The sequence below is a fragment of the Miscanthus floridulus genome, chromosome 8 (assembly GCF_019320115.1).
Source record: "Miscanthus floridulus cultivar M001 chromosome 8, ASM1932011v1, whole genome shotgun sequence".
NCBI classification, from domain to species: Eukaryota; Viridiplantae; Streptophyta; class Magnoliopsida; order Poales; family Poaceae; genus Miscanthus; species Miscanthus floridulus.
In genome coordinates, this window is record NC_089587.1 from 50,443,653 (window position 1) to 50,460,751 (window position 17,099).

Below are 17,099 nucleotides of genomic sequence, written 5' to 3' on the forward strand. Positions count from 1 at the left end.
ATCCTAAAGATGCAGAGTTTCTTAACTGCCCTATTAGGTTCTACACTGAGATGGAGGCTATCTTTGCTAATGCCATGGCCATAGGCAAGTTTGCACTTGGGTTTGGTGAAGCCTTAGGGTAGAACCAGGCTGGCAGTGTTGGTGCCAAGGCTGATGGTCCTCCTTTGACCCACACCATAGTTCTTAGTGAACAGGGAGGGGATAGCAAGGCCACTAAACTACTTCCTACCTCCTCAGCTACTGGCCCAAAGAGGAAGAGAGGGAACTTCTCTGAGGAGGAGATGCTCATGTTGACTAACATGTCAGATGCTGTGAACAATGTGGCCAATGCTCTTAGGGCGACTAGACCTGCCCATGTTGATGCCAATCTGTACCTTGCTGTGATGGAGATGCCTGGCTTCAGTGAGGAGGCACTTATTGTTGCCTACACCTTCCTCCTGGACATCAAGGCCCAAGGTAGGGGCTTTGTGAACATGAGTGATGCCCATAGGGCCCTTTGGCTTAGGACCTTCCTGGCCAAAAACTACTATGTGTAGTTCCACTACACATGAAGGGCTAGAAGGCCAGGAGGGGGTTGACTGTAGAGATGTATAGTTCCTCCACCCCCCCTCACCCACTCTCTCTTCTTTTGACAACAGGACCTATTGTGCAGTCTGCTTGTTCTTTTGACACTTGACCTTGATGGTGTAGTTTGCCTAGGAGGGTGGCTAACAATAGGCAAGGATTTGGGAACATTTGAGCCCTTGGCTGTTGGGCTGAACTTGGTATTATAAGAAACTTATTTCTAGCCTCTGTTGGCTACTTTTTATTTGATAACTAGTTACCTTTTTTGTTGTTTATACCTCTGGTGGTAACTATGGGATTTAAAGGCCTATGATGCATAAAACAAACTTGAGGTGGCTACCTTATTCTTGTTTTAATGGTTTACAGTGTTGTGCTTTCTTCTTTATTTGCTCAGTTGTACTCCACAGCAACAACATCCTCTTGTGATGGCTGATGGCAGTGAGTGCAACTGTTGTTTATTTGCCTCTTTATTTGGTTCTTATAATTCTTGGTAGCCACCAATGACTAAACAAGGAAAATAACAGCTGAGGCTAATTTTTTTTATCAAGTTGCCGATGATGTTCACCATCATTCAAACTGAATGGTCGACTGAGGCATGTCATTTAGATCACTTACATGTTCTACATTTGGTTGGTTTCAGAGAATGCCTCCTTGCTATGTGGTCTTTGAAGGGAAGAAACCTAGGATTTATTTTACATGGTATGAGTGTGCTAAGCAAGTGCTTAGGGAAGAAGGGGCTATCTATCAGAAGTACAACAACTATGATGATGCTCTTAGAGATTTTAATGCAAGGGTACCTCAAGAACCCTTGCTGTTACCAATTCATGCCCCTCATGGAGATGCATCAGCATCCCATGAACTGGTGATAGGTCAAGGTTCTGAAATCTATCCTCATTCACCTGGGCTACAAAGCTGTTGCAAAAATGCTGTCATCTTGATCTTGTTTATGGTTGTAGTTGGTCTGTCACTCAAGCTGTTCATGTGCCACAGCTGTTGTTTTAATTAGGCCGATGATGACACAATAGGATGACTGCATTAGCTGGCTACATGCTTTCTGTTAACTTGTTGCCCTTCTCGGCTTGCCAAGGCTGATGGTTGTTGTATTTTGGCCAATGATGACACAATGGATCGATGCATTAGTTGGCTACATATCATTTTGCTGTCTCTTATCTGTTTCTGTGAACTTTTTCATTTGTTGCCTTCAAAACTTGACTGACCCATGCTTCTGTTCTTCTTTACTAACTTTGATTATCCCATGTAGCCAGTAATGCCATGAATTGTTAAATTAGCATGTCTGAGGCCAACTATTTCATGCTGAAACTTTGATTTGTTGTTGTAACGGTTATGGAAGAGCAACCTCATTCTCCTTTCATTCATGTCCATTTCTGTTTGTTGTTATGGGCCTGGCCGACCACAGCCAAATGACAAATACTATCTCGGTGTGGTAGTTGGTGGCGGTTAGCCTCTTAGCTCGGCTGCCTCTTCGATGACAAACACAGCCTCACCTGAGCCGGGCTCACTGGGTACATAGGCGCTACCACTTGGGGCAGGCCTGCCTAGGCCTGGGCCAATTGGGCTGGCCAGGCCGGCTAGGTACTGGGTCGCAAACACGCCCTAAGTATATAGACATGACATGGCAATGGCCGGCGGACCCAAAAATAGGGCAAGCGGAATAAATAACAGAAGACTAAAAATGTTAATAGCGCGTGATACACTAATATATATAACAAAGAGAGAATTACACTGGTGGTCCCTGAACTATCCCCACGGTCTCATCTAGGTCCCCTAACTCTGAAAGTGCACGCTTGGCTCCCTGTACTTTCAAAGCTATCTCATCCCGGTCCAAATCTTGCACGTGACGCCACTCCATCCTACATGCCATGCCATGGTAGCAGCAGCCGCACGGCCCACGCCTCATCTTTTGCAAAGAAGTCCCTAGGATCCTCCCAATCCTCATTTCCTCGTCCTTCTCTTCTCCCCGCTTCGTTCTTGTCCTAGACCACCGGCAGTGAGCACGGTGAAACCCTAGGCTAGCACATTTCCTTCTCCCCAGAGTCCGTCCACCTTGAGTACCTAGCGAACTCATCTCAGTTGATCGTCACCCTTGAATCTGCAGTGATGGCGGCTGAATCGAGCGCATCGTGGTCAAGCAGGTGCAGGGCAGCGGGCAAGCCGCCATTGATTACCTGTCTAAAATGCAAGATGCATCAGGTATTAGAGTTGAAGTCGAATCAGTCATGGTGTAAAGGTGAGACCTTCTATATGTGGAGGATATGACCCTCGGTATCCATAAGACAAGACATGGGCCGCACCATCAGAGGTGATCTAGCCCACAAGATCAAGGCATGCATGGCACTGGTCTATGTGCACCGCAAGATATTATATAGTATCAAAGAGGATACTTTTCTTATAACCCTACCCCTCCAAAGTATATAAGAAGAGGCAGGGGTCTCCTAGTGGACATAGAGCTACATACATCTCATACTCAATACAATACACCAAAGACACAGGACGTAGGATATTACGTCGATCAGACGGCCCGAACCTGTCTAAATCGCTGTCTCTGTGCCTTGTGTCACCATCCGGTTCCTATCACGCGCACCTCCACCGATCAATCTATCTTCGTGGAATACCCCTTGAAGAACTACTGAGCATCTTTTGTTGACAATTGACGCCCACCATGGGGCTATGTGTGTAGATCCACGATGAACCAGATGGGACCTCAAGAACAACATCATTCATGGCAACCTAACTTCCCGAGGCGACATTCTTCAGCAGCCTTATGGGCTCGATGTTACAGCAACGACAACTATCTGGCTACCCGCGACGGGACTTCACCTCTCAAGTATCTAGCTCCGACTCACCTGGATTTTGGCTAGGACCAACACCAAGAAGCAGGTCGGCGAGAAGCCAAGCGACCTCAGCTGCAGCAAATTTTATCAGATCCGATCTTAAAACTCGCGACGTGATCGGAGTCTATCCCGCATGCATCTTGTGTTGGCGAATACGAAGTCAAAGCTTTAGCCACGGCATGCATCAATGACGAGACTTGAAAGCAGCATTATGACATCATGTCATGATCTGCGTCGCCATTATGCGTGGCCTTACATCACCAAGACGTGAAGATGATCCAAGCAAGCTAGCCAAAAGCGATCAACGTATTAATCTTGGTTGCTGCATATACGTGCTTACGCATGCACCGGTCACGCCTGCCAAAAATCCTCGTGACCTGCCTCTAACATGGGATCGACTATGTGGGTTCGCCTATGACTCTATGCACCCATTCGACTACGTCAAGTCGCCCGAGTCGCTAAGCGAGCCGCATAAGGATGATGACATCTGGATTACCTACTCTGACCACCTGCCGCGCCGCAATGATGATTGTCACATAGAATTGTGCCATGATGATCGCGACCGCCGCCATGATGACAGTTCAGAAAGCTCAAGTGTCGGTTAACTTTGTCAACGCTGACCAGATAACGTCATACGCCGACGACCAGACGTTCTGTCTAAAGCTAAGTCATGCTTTAATATTTTTCTAAATACTCTCCAATCTTCATATATCGCTATAATGTTTCTCTAAGCTGTTTTCTCCATGTTTGCTCTCCAAATGATTTTCTTTCATGTATACCATCTTAAAGATGACATACAACTAAGTCTAAGGCGAACTCCCGAACAGTCATGTTGATGCTCGGATGTTCCTAGAGACGGCCCTGTCTTTGCCTTCTCCCTACACATGCACAAGCGTCTGCCCTCTGCATTATGGGTGGTCGGCAGCGGTTCCTTAGCGACGCTTTGTTTTTCCTACACGCACACGGGCTCCATGCTCCGCGTTATGGTTAACAGGCTAGCTAGGGCAGGAGACTCAGCTACACACTAACTGGTTCGGGTGGTTTATATTAAATATAAATACATCTTTATAATAACACTAAGTGTTCACACCAACTGATTGCCGAGCGGCATACGCTATTTCATCACCATTGCTGATTCTTCTATGAAGTTCATATATTTTTACATCATGTACTACCCGTTCTACATATTTGTATTGTAGGATCATCGTCCAGGTGATCGGACCACCTGGTGCTCGGACATCGCCAGCTATGCCGAGGACTCCTCGATGCTCGGACAGTCGCCAGCTACGCTGAGGACTCCTCAGTGCTCGGACATCATTAGCTATGCCGGTGACTCCTCGGTGCTCGGACAGTCACCATCTATGCCGAGGACTCCTCGATGCTTGGACATCGCTAGCTACGCTGGGGACTCCTCAGTGCTCGAACATCCCCAGCTACGTTGGGGCCTCCTCGTTGCTCGAACATCGCCAGCTACACCGAGGGACTCCTCGGTGCTCGGACATCGCCAGCTACACCGGGGTCTCCTCGGTGTTTGGATTCTTCATGCAAGCATCGCTAGCTAAGCTGAGGACTCCTTTGGTAGTCGAATCTTGCCATGTTTCATCAGTGTGCTATCAAGAACTGGTTGAGAAACTATGGAATAGTCTTGAACCTTAGGCAAAGAATTGTTGAGTTGAAGCATCCTTCTTCTGAGAATAGAATGTCTCTCTTTATGTCTTCAGTTTCCACCTTACCAGTTGTTGCTCATGCTAAAGCTTATCCTAACCTTGCTTCTATTCCTGTGGTCTGTGAGTTTCTGGATGTCTTCCCGAGGACCTACCGGGGTTACCACTGGACCGAGATGTGGAGTTTTCCATTGAGTTAGAACCTAGATCTGCTTCTATTTCACGATGTCATTACCATAAGGCTCCAAAGGAATTGGCTGAGATAAAGAAATAGTTAGAAGAATTGTTGGGGAAGGGATTCATCTGTCTAAGTTCTTCACCATGGGGTTGTCCAGCTATTTTTGTGAAGAAGGATGGCACTTTTCAGATGTGTGTGGATTATCGCCCTCTGAATGCGGTAACCATTAAGAACAAGTATCCTTTACCTTGTATTGATACTTTGTTCTATCAGTTGGCTGGTGCCAAGGTGTTTTCAAAGATTGATCTTCATTCTAGGTATCACCAAATTAAGATCCAGCCACAAGATATACCAAAGATAACTTTCTCTACTAGGTATGGGCTCTATGAGTACCTAGTCATGTATTTTGGTCTCACCAATGCTCCTACATTCTTCTTGTATCTTATGAATTCAGTCTTCATGCCAGAGTTAGACAAGTTTGTGGTGGTGTTCATTGATGACATAATGACATATTCTAAGAACAATGAAGAGCATGAGCAACATCTTCGCATAGTCCTGACTCGATTGCAGGAACACAAGTTGTATGCCAAATTCAGCAAGTGCAAGTTTTGGTTGGATCGAGTATAGTTCTTGGGACATGTCCTGACACCTGAAGGCATCTCTATGGATCCTGGCAAGGTGCAGGATGTGTTAAATTGGAAATCGCCAAAGTCAGTGCATCATATTTGTTAGTTCCTTGGTCTTGCTGGTTATTATCGACACTTCATCCCCGAGTCCTCCAAAATAGCTCAACCAATGACCAAGTTGCTCTAGAAGGATGTCATGTTTGTATCAAGTCCGACTTGTGAAGAAGCTTTCCAAGCCTTGAAGAAGTTTCTTACCACTGCCCCTATTCTTGCCCAACCAGATATTGATAGGTCATTTGATGTGTATTGTGATGCAAATAGGACTAGAATGGGATGTGTGCTTATGCAAGATGGACATGTGATGGCTTTTGCTTCATGCTAGTTGAAAAAGCATGAGTTGAATTATCCCACCCATGATTTAGAGCTGACTGCAGTTGTGCACGCTCTAAAAATTTGGAGACATTACCTGTTGGGAAATAAAGTGCATATCTACACGGATCACAAGAGTCTCAAATATATTTTCACTCAGTCCGAGCTGAACATGAGACAACAGAGGTGGCTTGAGTTAATCAAAGATTTTAACTTAGAAGTTCATTATCACCCTAGAAAAGCTAATGTGGTAGCTGATGCCTTAAGTTAGAAGTCACTTCAAGTTGATGAAGAATCTTTGTCCCTCTTCCATTCTAAAGTGTTAGCCCATATTGCTCTAGTCTTAGATTTACTTGAGTAAATTATTATAGAGCAAAGGCAAGATGCTTTGAAAATTCCTCATATCGAGAAGTTAATTGCCAAAGGACGTGGTCCTCATTTCAATATTGATGATCAAGATGTGGTGAAGTTCAAGAACCGGTTGGTGGTTCCCTCGAGTGATGAGCTTAGGAGAAAAATTTTGGATGAAGCTCACAACTCTAAATTATCCATTCATCTGGGAAGTAACAAGATGTATCATGATTTGCATCACTTGTATTGGTGGCCAAATATGAAACAGGATATTACCAAATATATCTTAGAATGTAACATTTGTGGAAGGGTTAAGGTGAACCATATGCGTACGCTTGGATTTCTACAGCCCTTGCCTATCCCTGTTTGGAAATGTGAGGATATTTCCATGGACTTTGTTGTGGGTTTACACCACACGGTAAAGGGGTATGACTCTATTTGGTTCATTATGGATCACCTCACCAAGTTCACTCATTTCCTCCTGGTAGATACAAGGTATTTAGCCAAGAAGTATGCTAAGTTGTATTTTGATCGGGTTGTGATCCTACATGGAGTTCCTCTTACCATCGTTTCTAATAGAGGGTTAGTCTTTGTCTTTCATTTCTAGGAGGAACTCCAAAAATGTCTTGGTACTAAACTCCTCAAAAGTTCAGCTTATCACCCACAAACTGATGGTCAGACATAAAGGGTCAATCAAGTACTTGAAGACATATTGAGAGCTTGTGCCATTTCTTATCTAGAAAAATGGGACGAATGTTTGACTTTAGGTTAGTTTTCCTATAACAATAGCTATCAAGAGAGCATTCGAATGGCACCTTTCGAGGCTTTGTATGGCAAGAAATGTAGGACACCTCTTAACTAGGTTGAAGTGGGTGACCGTGGTTACTTTAGACCTAATTTCATAAAGGAAGCAAGAGAGCAGGTCAGTGTTATTCAGAGTCATTTGAAAGCGGCTCAGAACAGGCAGAAAGCTTATAAGGACAAGAGAAGAAGGCCCTTGTAGTTTGAAGTTGGTGACTATGTGTACCTAAAGGTATCCCTGATGAGAGGTGTGCATCAATTTGGAGTGCATGGAAAGTTAGCTCCTCGCTATGTTGGACCTTATAAAATTTTGGAGCGGTGTGGTTCTGTTGCTTACCGTCTCTAACTCTTGGATATTTTGTCAGCAGCCCATAATATATTCCATGTTTCCCAGTTAAAGAAGTGTTTGAGGGTTCCCAACGAAGTGGTGGAAATTGAAGGACTCCCTCTCCAACCTGATCTTTCTAATATTGAGCACCCTATCAAAATCTTGGATAAAAAAGAGAGAGTCACTAGGAACAAAGTGGTAAAATTCTATAAAGTCCAATGGCAAAATCATTCAGAGGACAAAGCAACTTGGGAACAGGAGAGTTATATTCTGGAGCACTATCCCCATCTCCTTTCTAGTTCAACAAGGTAATTATGTAAATTGAAATTTATTTCTTATCTCTTTCCCACACTAGGCATACACATGAAATCTCAGGAAGAGATTTTGTTTAAAGGGGGGGGGGTAGAGTTGTAACACCCTCGGTGTTATGCCCTAAACAAATTACTAAACCATGTCATGAGCGTCATATTTACGTGATAATGCATGTGATGGAATGAATAGATGAAGTATTGCAACCTAAAATGATAAATAAAAATGCTAAACGAGAAGCTATTCCATAACTCAGGCAATTATCAAGTAGGGTGATGCTTAAATAAAGTTTGAAGTACAAACTTTGTAGATGACAATGAAATTGCTGTGGAAAAATAACATTGCTAGCTAATATTTCTAATAGCCTAAAAATGGAACTTGAAATCAAATTCAGCTCAAGTCTAGAAAAATTCTTAAGTCCAATAGCAGTATGGCAATGCTATGTTGGTGAATTAATTCTGGAAAATTTAGCTAAAGGTTAGTGCTATATTTTTTGTCCTTATGGTAGCCTGATGTACCTCCTTCAGCATGGTCAAGGTGGTTTAGCCACAACCGAGCTGGATTAGTGTTGAGAGATGTCTTAAAATATGTGCACGAATACAGTCTCGGGATGCCTGGCCTGTGCGTGCGGTCACCATGCGCGGCTATTCTACATCACTGTGCCATGCTCGCCCGCGCTATCCAGCTGAGGCCGACTTGGCTCAGCCACGGCATGGCTACGGTCTTGATACAGCTAGCCGCCGCGCCTGCCGCTGGTTGCCTGCTCGGCCAGCTACAGGTCGCTGCACCCCGACGGCCGCCACTGCCGCTCTGCCAATCTGTTGTCCCACTCACTACCGCACTGCTGCTATGCTGCTATCCTCTTTGCCTCGCGCTATGGCGCAGCCACTGCCGCTGCTGCTCACCTCACCATGCACGTGGCCTTATCCCTATTGCCAACATCGTCGCCTCGCCATTTATGGCACTGCGTCCGCACATGTCGTGCCGGGTCGTGGGAGAGCGCATGTTCCCTCTGGCCATGATGGCCCATAGAGCTTGCATCTGTGCTGACTCACTAGTGGCCAGTCACACCTCGCCAAGGCGAGGATGAGCTGAGCTCTGACCTACCCCCTCCTCTTTCTCTTCTCTACTGCCACGGTGGACTAAGCCATGCCATTAAAACAAGCAGGGAGAAGTCACCATTGCCCGATTCGTCGCGTCTCTGGCTCCACCATCAAGCCGCCTAGCCGACCGTTCCCACCCTGCCTTGAATGGTGCCCGACCGAGCTTCAATTTTGGAGCTTTCCTCGCCACGGTGTCGATAAGGCTGAGTCCACCCATCATCGAGGGCAGCTCCCATCTGACCACCTCGAGCTAAATTGGCTGCACCACTACACTCACCTCGAACCCCTCTTTGCCCTTTGTGCCTTAGCTGAACCTCTACTGTCTCATCGTCAACGCTAACACGACCGTGCCGCCGCAGTGCGTCACCGCATGGCTCGACCGCACGTGGCCAACCCTCCACCGTTGTCCTCTGCTCCAACCGTCGCTTCAGCCTGGTCCATGGAAGCCTCCTGATATTTGCACGCTAACCAATTAAGTCCGTAGCTGCCCCAACTCATCGGAATAGTGGCACCGCCATCGCGGATGGCTGCGTGCCGCAGCAGCCTTCCCCCGGCAAGTCATGTCACCTGCACCGACGCTTAGCGTAGCCGCTCGGATCGAAGATGGTGATCGACCCGTTAGGTGGGCCAGTGCAGGTCCCATGTGGCCAGCGTGGCCGCGCTATGTCACCGCCGCCACGCCGCCGTGCGCTGAGTCACCGGGGGTGCTCGCGGGGAATTCTAGAAAAGTTAGGGGGTTAAGTGAGAAGATAGGAGAGAGGGGGAAATAGTATTGGGGCTTAGGTGTGATTCGGAAGAAAATTGGGGACTCTTTTGCAAAAATGCGAGCACGCGGGCTTCTCCACCGTGGGTCGGCCTCACGTGGGCCGTGGCAGCGGGCCGATGCGCACGCGCGGCGTCGCGTGGGCCGCGTGGGAGATTGGTTTTTCTTTTTCTATGAATTTGTGAATGATTTTCTAATTTAATTCTGAGCTGATCTTTGGTAATTAATATAAATTTATGTAGGTGTCCAAAAATTGCGAAACAAATTTTGTTAGGTTCCTAAAATTATGATCTATCTGTTGGTGTATTTAGTTCATATTTATATGTGTTGACACTATGAGCTATTAAATCATTTGAAAGTGCTTCATAATATTAAGCTAATTATTGTAGGAATTTTTGTGATGAATTGATAATAGTTTTGATCCTAAAATTTTTACAATAGTTTTATTGTATTATTATGTGCTCACCATAATTTTTGTAGCTTTAGAATAGACTAAGTATTAGGGTAGTTAAATGCTCTTTGTTTTAATATACATTAAATCACTAGTAGAAATAAAGATATATCTTTAAATTATCAAGCTAAGGGTTTGTTAGTTGAACCCAACACTTTGCTTGATGAAAATGATAGTTAGCTTAGTATTTTAAGTCATTAGAGCTATCTTAGTAGCTTAGTATGTGTATTCTTATTTTAAGAGTTGTTGTTGCTTAAATGCTAAGTGTTGCATCATCATCGCATGCATATAGAGAATGAGTTGTCGGAGATTGTGACCACCGACGATCACAAGTTCAAGGAGAGCGTCGAGGAGTACGAGGAGGAGATTCTCGTGCTGGAGGAGGTCCTGGAGCCACCACTGACTGACTCAGCTAACACCGCGCCTGCCCAAGACAAGCCCCGGTGCATAAACTCTATTTTATAAATCATCGTTTATATGTGTGTTGTGCATTTACGTTATAGGAAATTTATGGAAACCACATGCATAGATATACCTATCCTAAGAGTCTTACTAGTGCAGGTTTGAGTAGATGCTATGCTTTGGTCATCGGTAGCATGAATAACATGCCGTTGCTCACAGTAGGGGATTATTATTACTCTCATAATAAAAGGATAAAAGGAAAAAATGGAGATAGGGATGGGATATGGTATGGGTATTGGTGGGTGTAACAAGTTGTGTTATGCGGCCAACGAGGCTTAGCTTGGTTACACAGTTTCCCTGTTCGTGTCGATTAAGGACCGTCCGTTGCTATGGATGGTAGTCAGATCACAGACTTATTATCCTGAGCACATACTTGCTTATGGATACAGGAAGGCTCGTTACGCTCTTGTTTTAGGTCCCGGCTCTTTTCGGACCGACTGATTAGAGGCGGGGAAAGGTGGAGGTCTAAGCACCTTGTTGAGACCAGGTATCAAGTGTGGGGGTTAGAGTCCAAGTTTGGACAAGGACCTAGACCCCGTAACAGGAATGGAATGGATTGGTCTTATTTATGCCTAGAGTATAAACGGGGCGTGTGTTTCGGGGTACCCAGCTAGGATACATTGGTTTGCGAATCACCGTTTCCGATGTAGGTCACTTTTGAGGTGCTTAGTGTCTAGTGTAAGACGAGCGCCTCCGAAAGCGTGTTATTTCGGACGGTTCTACCATAGGTGGTATCAGAACCAATAATGAGTCTACAAATTTTAAAACTCTTTTCAAAAACCTAAAAATTGATAAAGAAAAGATTTGTAAAAAATAGGATGCAATAAATTTACATAAGTAAGTATAAGTCCTAGTAAAATGGTCTATCTAGGATAGTGGTATTGGTTTTATCTAATCAATCTTCTGCAGGTACACTAACTTACACTGCATAAAAATCATTTAGCGTACGGGAAGTGAGTGTGTGCTGTGCCAAAAATTATATACGAATGCCGCTATATTTCGGCTCTTTCTGGACTGACTGATTGGAGGTGGGGAAAGGTGGAGGTCTAAGCACCATGTTGAAACCGGATCTCAAGTGTGGATGGTGACCTAGACCCCTTGATAGGAGTAGAATGGGTTGGTCTTGTTTGTGCCTAGGTTATAAACGGGGCGTGTGTTTTGGGGTACCCAGCTGGGATACATTGGTTCACGAATCGCCGTTTCTGTGAGATGGTACGGCTTAGCAATGGTTTAGCACCATAGTAAGAACTGGAAGATGAAAGATGATGAAATGGTTTTGATTGCTTAACCTTTGCTTGAAAGTAGAACATGTGCTTACCTAGAATGGTTGGCTAATGAAGTAATCATGACTACTAATAAAACTTGACTGTAAGGATGAACTATTAGTAAAGCTTTCCGCAAGCAAAAAGAAAACAACAAACCCATATTGCCTATCATATCCTTGAGAGTTGGGAAACTATTCCCACTAGTCGGGTAAGTCTTGCAAGTACATTGTGTACTCAGGGTTATTTTAACCATGTTGTAGGTGCAGCTTGAAGAGTAGCTCTTGTGTGGAGGATTCTTCTGGTGAGCATAGATGGATCCTTGTATCATTTCCGCTAGATGTTTATTTTTATTCCGTTGTTTAATTATCGTACTCTAAACTCTGGTATTATAACAAATATTTTCCAAGAACTCTTGTTGTATGAAATGGACTAAGTATTGTAAGCTCGTACTCATTATTGGATTCTAGATGTAAAACGTGGATTGTTTCGAGTTCTCCCTTGGGGTGTGCTCGACGGAACTGACCAATGTAGCTCACTTTCGAGGTGCTTACTGTCTAGTGGAAGACGAGCGCCTCTGAAAATGTGTTATTTCATATGGTTCTGCCACACTTTCATCCTACCTACAAGTACCTGGACAGGATGTTCAAGAAGTCCATTCATTGCAAGGGTGGTGATAAGGGTACTATTGTTGATTACTCCATGAACCTTCTCCATAGGATGGCACCACATGCTCGTCCTTTCAGTGTCTTTGACTTCATTTATGTAAGATCTAGAGTGTTGGTGAGAGGCCTGTTAAGGGCTGTGGCTTTGGTCCTTACATTATTCATACTCCCTCCGTTCCTTAATATAAGCCATATAGTTTTTAGCACCAATATTAACACACGGCTTGGGGAAGGATGTGAGACCGAGGAAAAAAAGGAAAATCAGGCCATCTTTTCTCTCCCAATCAGATTGCTTCCTAAATCTAAGAGATTGGTTGGGACATGTGCTATGTACGGTGGAAAGGTTTCCAAACTAATCGGCGTGGGAGCTAAAACGTACCTATATTTTAGAATTTTCTTTAGAAATCTATATGGCTTATATTAAGGAACGGAGGGAGTATGATTTAGCAAGTGACAGGGCACCAGTTTGATTATGACATACCTCATGAGATTCTGAGGATAGCGGCTGATCTGATAGAGGTTGGAGTACCCCCAGTTGGTCCAGGGGGAGCAGCAGCAGCAGCAGCAGAGGCAGATGCACCTGCAGGTGGTGCAGTTGTAGGAGGAGATTCACCTCCACCACGTGCTCCTCCATGTTCTTCTTCACGTCGCCGTAGCCCTCCTTCTATTCATAAGATGTTCAGTGCTATATTTGGGATGTGCAGAGATATCCAGACTAGACAACAGAGAGAGAGGGAGGCTAGGAGGAAGGACACCCGAACTCTCAAGCAGATCTCTCAGAACTTATAGCTTAATCCTCCTAGGTCTCCAATTTCAGATGAGGATCTCAGTGACCCAGAGACAGATGAGCAGTGATAGGTCTAGTATGATAGAGAGTTTGCTCAGTTTCTTCAGAGATAGGAGTAGCAGTACGCTCGACAGGCTCAGCAGCAGCAGGAGCAGGCACCGAAGCACCCTGACACCTTGCCACTATAGGCTCATGTGCCTACTCATGCTCAGCTGCGTCCTAGTGCAGCAGACGAGTATGCTTTAGACTGGTGGGGTGACCTCGTAGGTGGATATAGACACTATGGGTATGGTGGTTATGACCCATCTGGTGAGGGTGGTTCACGCCCAACTGGGGCTCCATGATCAGATGATGAGGGTGATGGTAGAGATGATGATGATGAGTGATCACTGCTTTCAGAGATAGCTTGCAACCCCTTTGTGCTTTGTTTGATCTTTTGGTGATCTTTTGTGGTGATAGATGACAAAGGGGGAGAGAGACTGATTAAAGCTTCAGGATGTTTGTTTCATTTACTTATCTTTGTACCTGGAGATATGTACTGCATCTATAGTTTGTGAGCTTTATTGTATCTTGAATTTGAGATAGATTTTATCATGGTGAGATGATACTATGCTTCATGGATGTATCGTTTGAGACTCATGTGACATGATTCTTATCTTATAATATAATCTATCTTAGTGATTTGTGGACTTGAGAAAACGTGTAATGAGTGCTATGTGTGACATACATGTGTTGTATTTATTTTCATAAGAACCATGCATGCTAGAATGAAAATGTTTGATGTGATGCTTTTATATTTATTCTTGTGTGACATATCTTGTCATATGCATCATGGATTCATTTTACACTTGCACCCCACGGAGGCAATGATTTAGGGGGAGTCTCCTGAAGATGCACCAGGGAGATCTTAAAGGCCAATCTTTAGCACCCTTAAGGGATATCAGTCCCCTATACTTCTTTATGCAGAAATCATGAGGAACAAAGAGAGGTCAAATTTGTATCAATAAAAGGATATAAGGAGCAATACTTAAGATGTGACATAAGTGATAAGTTAGTTGAAATGAATACTTATTGTTTTTGGAACATGTAGTGCAAAAATGTAAAGATTCAGACAAAGAGAACCAGCAATAACTATATCGATTCCTTGAAGCTAAAATGGTATGAATTAAATTATGTTTTTTAAAGTAGAAGTGTAGAGTTGTGTGTTCAACTGGAAAGATAATCTAGCATAAACAGACATCAAGTGTACACCTAACCCTGAAAGCCTGTTGTCCTTGTAACTTTTCAAACAGATGCTACCGTGGCTAAAGCCGACGAAGTGCCTCTGGAGGGAACACTGCATGGAAGGTAGGAAATTAAGAATGGCAATTTTTTTAGTAATAATCTACACATTAAGGGACACCGACGAAGTGCCTCTGAGGGAATATTGCAATACAATAATAAGAGATTGACTTTGATATATGGATGTACGGGAGAACTACTAGCTCTTTACCTACAGTGATATCTGCCAATGTAACTGTATGGAGCACCCAGAGTCATCAAGTCGTGAGCTTAATAGAATACTGTATTTACATGAGAAGGTCTGCCTCATCGTAGATCACCAGATCAATTAGCCAATCAAAGAAATCAGAACCGGAGTTTGTTCTTGAGCGCGTCTCAGGACCATTGATATCTAAAGAGAAAAATCACAACAAATCGAACTACAGCCCCTGAACTTTAGAAGATGGATGGAATGAGAACTCACCCCTGGAAACCAACGGATCTGAGACAATGGCACACAAAACTAACCTTGTCGCCGTAGAAGTTGTTGTTGCGCCATCCTCCATCAGCGGTAGCTCAAGCCCGACCTGCTTCTCGAAGAGATGGCCAGGGGGCCATGAATCCCGCTGTCTCGCCTCTCGTCCGTCGTGGCTCGTGCGCTGAGGAAAAAAAAGAACTGCGATGCTTTATGCTTTTCTGAAGGATAGAGATATAAAATCCCGATTATTGTACAAATAAAGATCACATTACATTAGTTAGTGAGTAAAAGAGGCTTCACATACCTGAGGACTACAGTAGGTAGTGTGCAAAGAATCACTGCCAAACAATCAATTGATATCTCTTTAACTGAAATTGATTGATTGAATCAAACATCAGAAATTCAGAACAACAGTAGTACTATAGACGAAGTTTACTGGATGCAACATCAGAGTAGCAGAAATATTGACAGATGACCGACGTACTTGCAGGTGACGGCCAAAGGTATGGTGATGCGCAGATGTAGCAATGTACCCAGCGCAGTGCGCTGAGACCGAGAATTCGTGGGCCGCGCTTGCCACTTCACCTCGGCGCCATGTCGTCGCCCTCCCATCCCGTCGCCGTGCTGCGTGCGTGTGACCATGCTGTGCGGCACTGCAGTGGATTAGCGTTTCACCACTCCTGTTTAGAGGAATCATGGAAACAGAGATCGAATTCATGCCTAAACAACAAACGTTTAAACAACACACATATATAGAACTCGAATACAGAAAAGTCAATAGCAGCGCAGATAAACAATGCAATCGATCACAAAAATTGTAGTAGAGCAGGCGATGTATCACAAAAGTTTGAGCAGAGCAATATGGATTTGATGGGCACCTGTGTGGTGGTCGTTGCTCGCTTCGTGCTTCTAGTAGGCTGTCACGCCGTGCCGGATCAGGCACAGTACCAATGGGTGCGGGCTGCCGTCGGGCCGATCGATGGATCAGGATTGAGGAGGACGGAGCCGAGTGAGCGAGGGATAGAGCCGGTCATGCCGGCCGGATCAGCATGGCGTCGATGGGTGCTTGCTGGCGTCGGGCCGGTGGATCAATGAATCAGGATTAAGGAAGACGGAGCCGAGCGACCTACGGGAAAGAAAGAAACGGCGTCGTGGGTTTCTTTCCATGGGTGAGGTGATTTTTTCCCTAACTTCCATGCGTTGATTACGTCCGGTGATTGCGGAGGCGTGTGCGTCGGCGCGTTATTTGCCGGGTGGCATTTTCTAATAGGCGTCCAGGTGGGGCCCGCAGTGAGTGGTATTTGCAGGGAAAGGGAGGGAGCGAGTGCCGGGGACCATGCGAGGGAGCGTGGGATCACACACGACCCGAAGTTGCATTGTCGCGCTAAAACGGTGTCCATTTTTTAATCTCGTACGTTTAAAAAGAACAAAACTAAGACAACCGAATGGTGTGACAATTTTTGGGTCGTCGCTCTGCCTCTCCCCGTGTGATCCCGCGACACTTCACAACGTGCGCCGGCAGGTGGAAGGATGGAAAAAAAATAAAGAATAAGAAAGAATTCCTGATGCAAATGTACAAAAGGAAAAGAATATATAAAAATGGTTAGGATAATTTAGATATTGTATAGGATTCCTAACGTAAAATTGTTTTCCTAAACCTAAATTACAGGACGGCGCGCTTCCTCGGCCCGCAATCTTGGAGATTTAATTTGATCTTGTTGCTTTCCTAAACCCAAACGCAACGCAGCGGTCACAAGTCGTGCAAAGCCTGTCTGCCGCACTGCTGCAGACCCTTCATTGCCGCGGCGAGGAGCCCGGCGAGACCT

At 44.9% G+C, this 17,099-nt stretch overlaps 1 long non-coding RNA gene across 3 annotated transcripts; it reads right to left on the reverse strand.

The window, feature by feature from the left end:
- Nucleotides 1-14,168: 14,168 nt before the first annotated feature.
- On the reverse strand, nucleotides 14,169-16,476 carry LOC136471956 (uncharacterized). 3 transcript variants are annotated; one of them, XR_010762176.1, is made up of 6 exons: nucleotides 16,152-16,475; nucleotides 15,758-15,953; nucleotides 15,578-15,641; nucleotides 15,324-15,454; nucleotides 15,028-15,207; nucleotides 14,169-14,871 (listed from the first exon to the last, which is right to left on the reverse strand). It is a non-coding gene; the product is annotated as an uncharacterized lncRNA (long non-coding RNA). The 3 variants fall into 3 exon arrangements; XR_010762174.1 differs by having other exon boundaries at nucleotides 15,028-15,454; nucleotides 16,152-16,476; XR_010762175.1 differs by having other exon boundaries at nucleotides 15,028-15,471; nucleotides 16,152-16,476.
- Nucleotides 16,477-17,099: the final 623 nt, after the last annotated feature.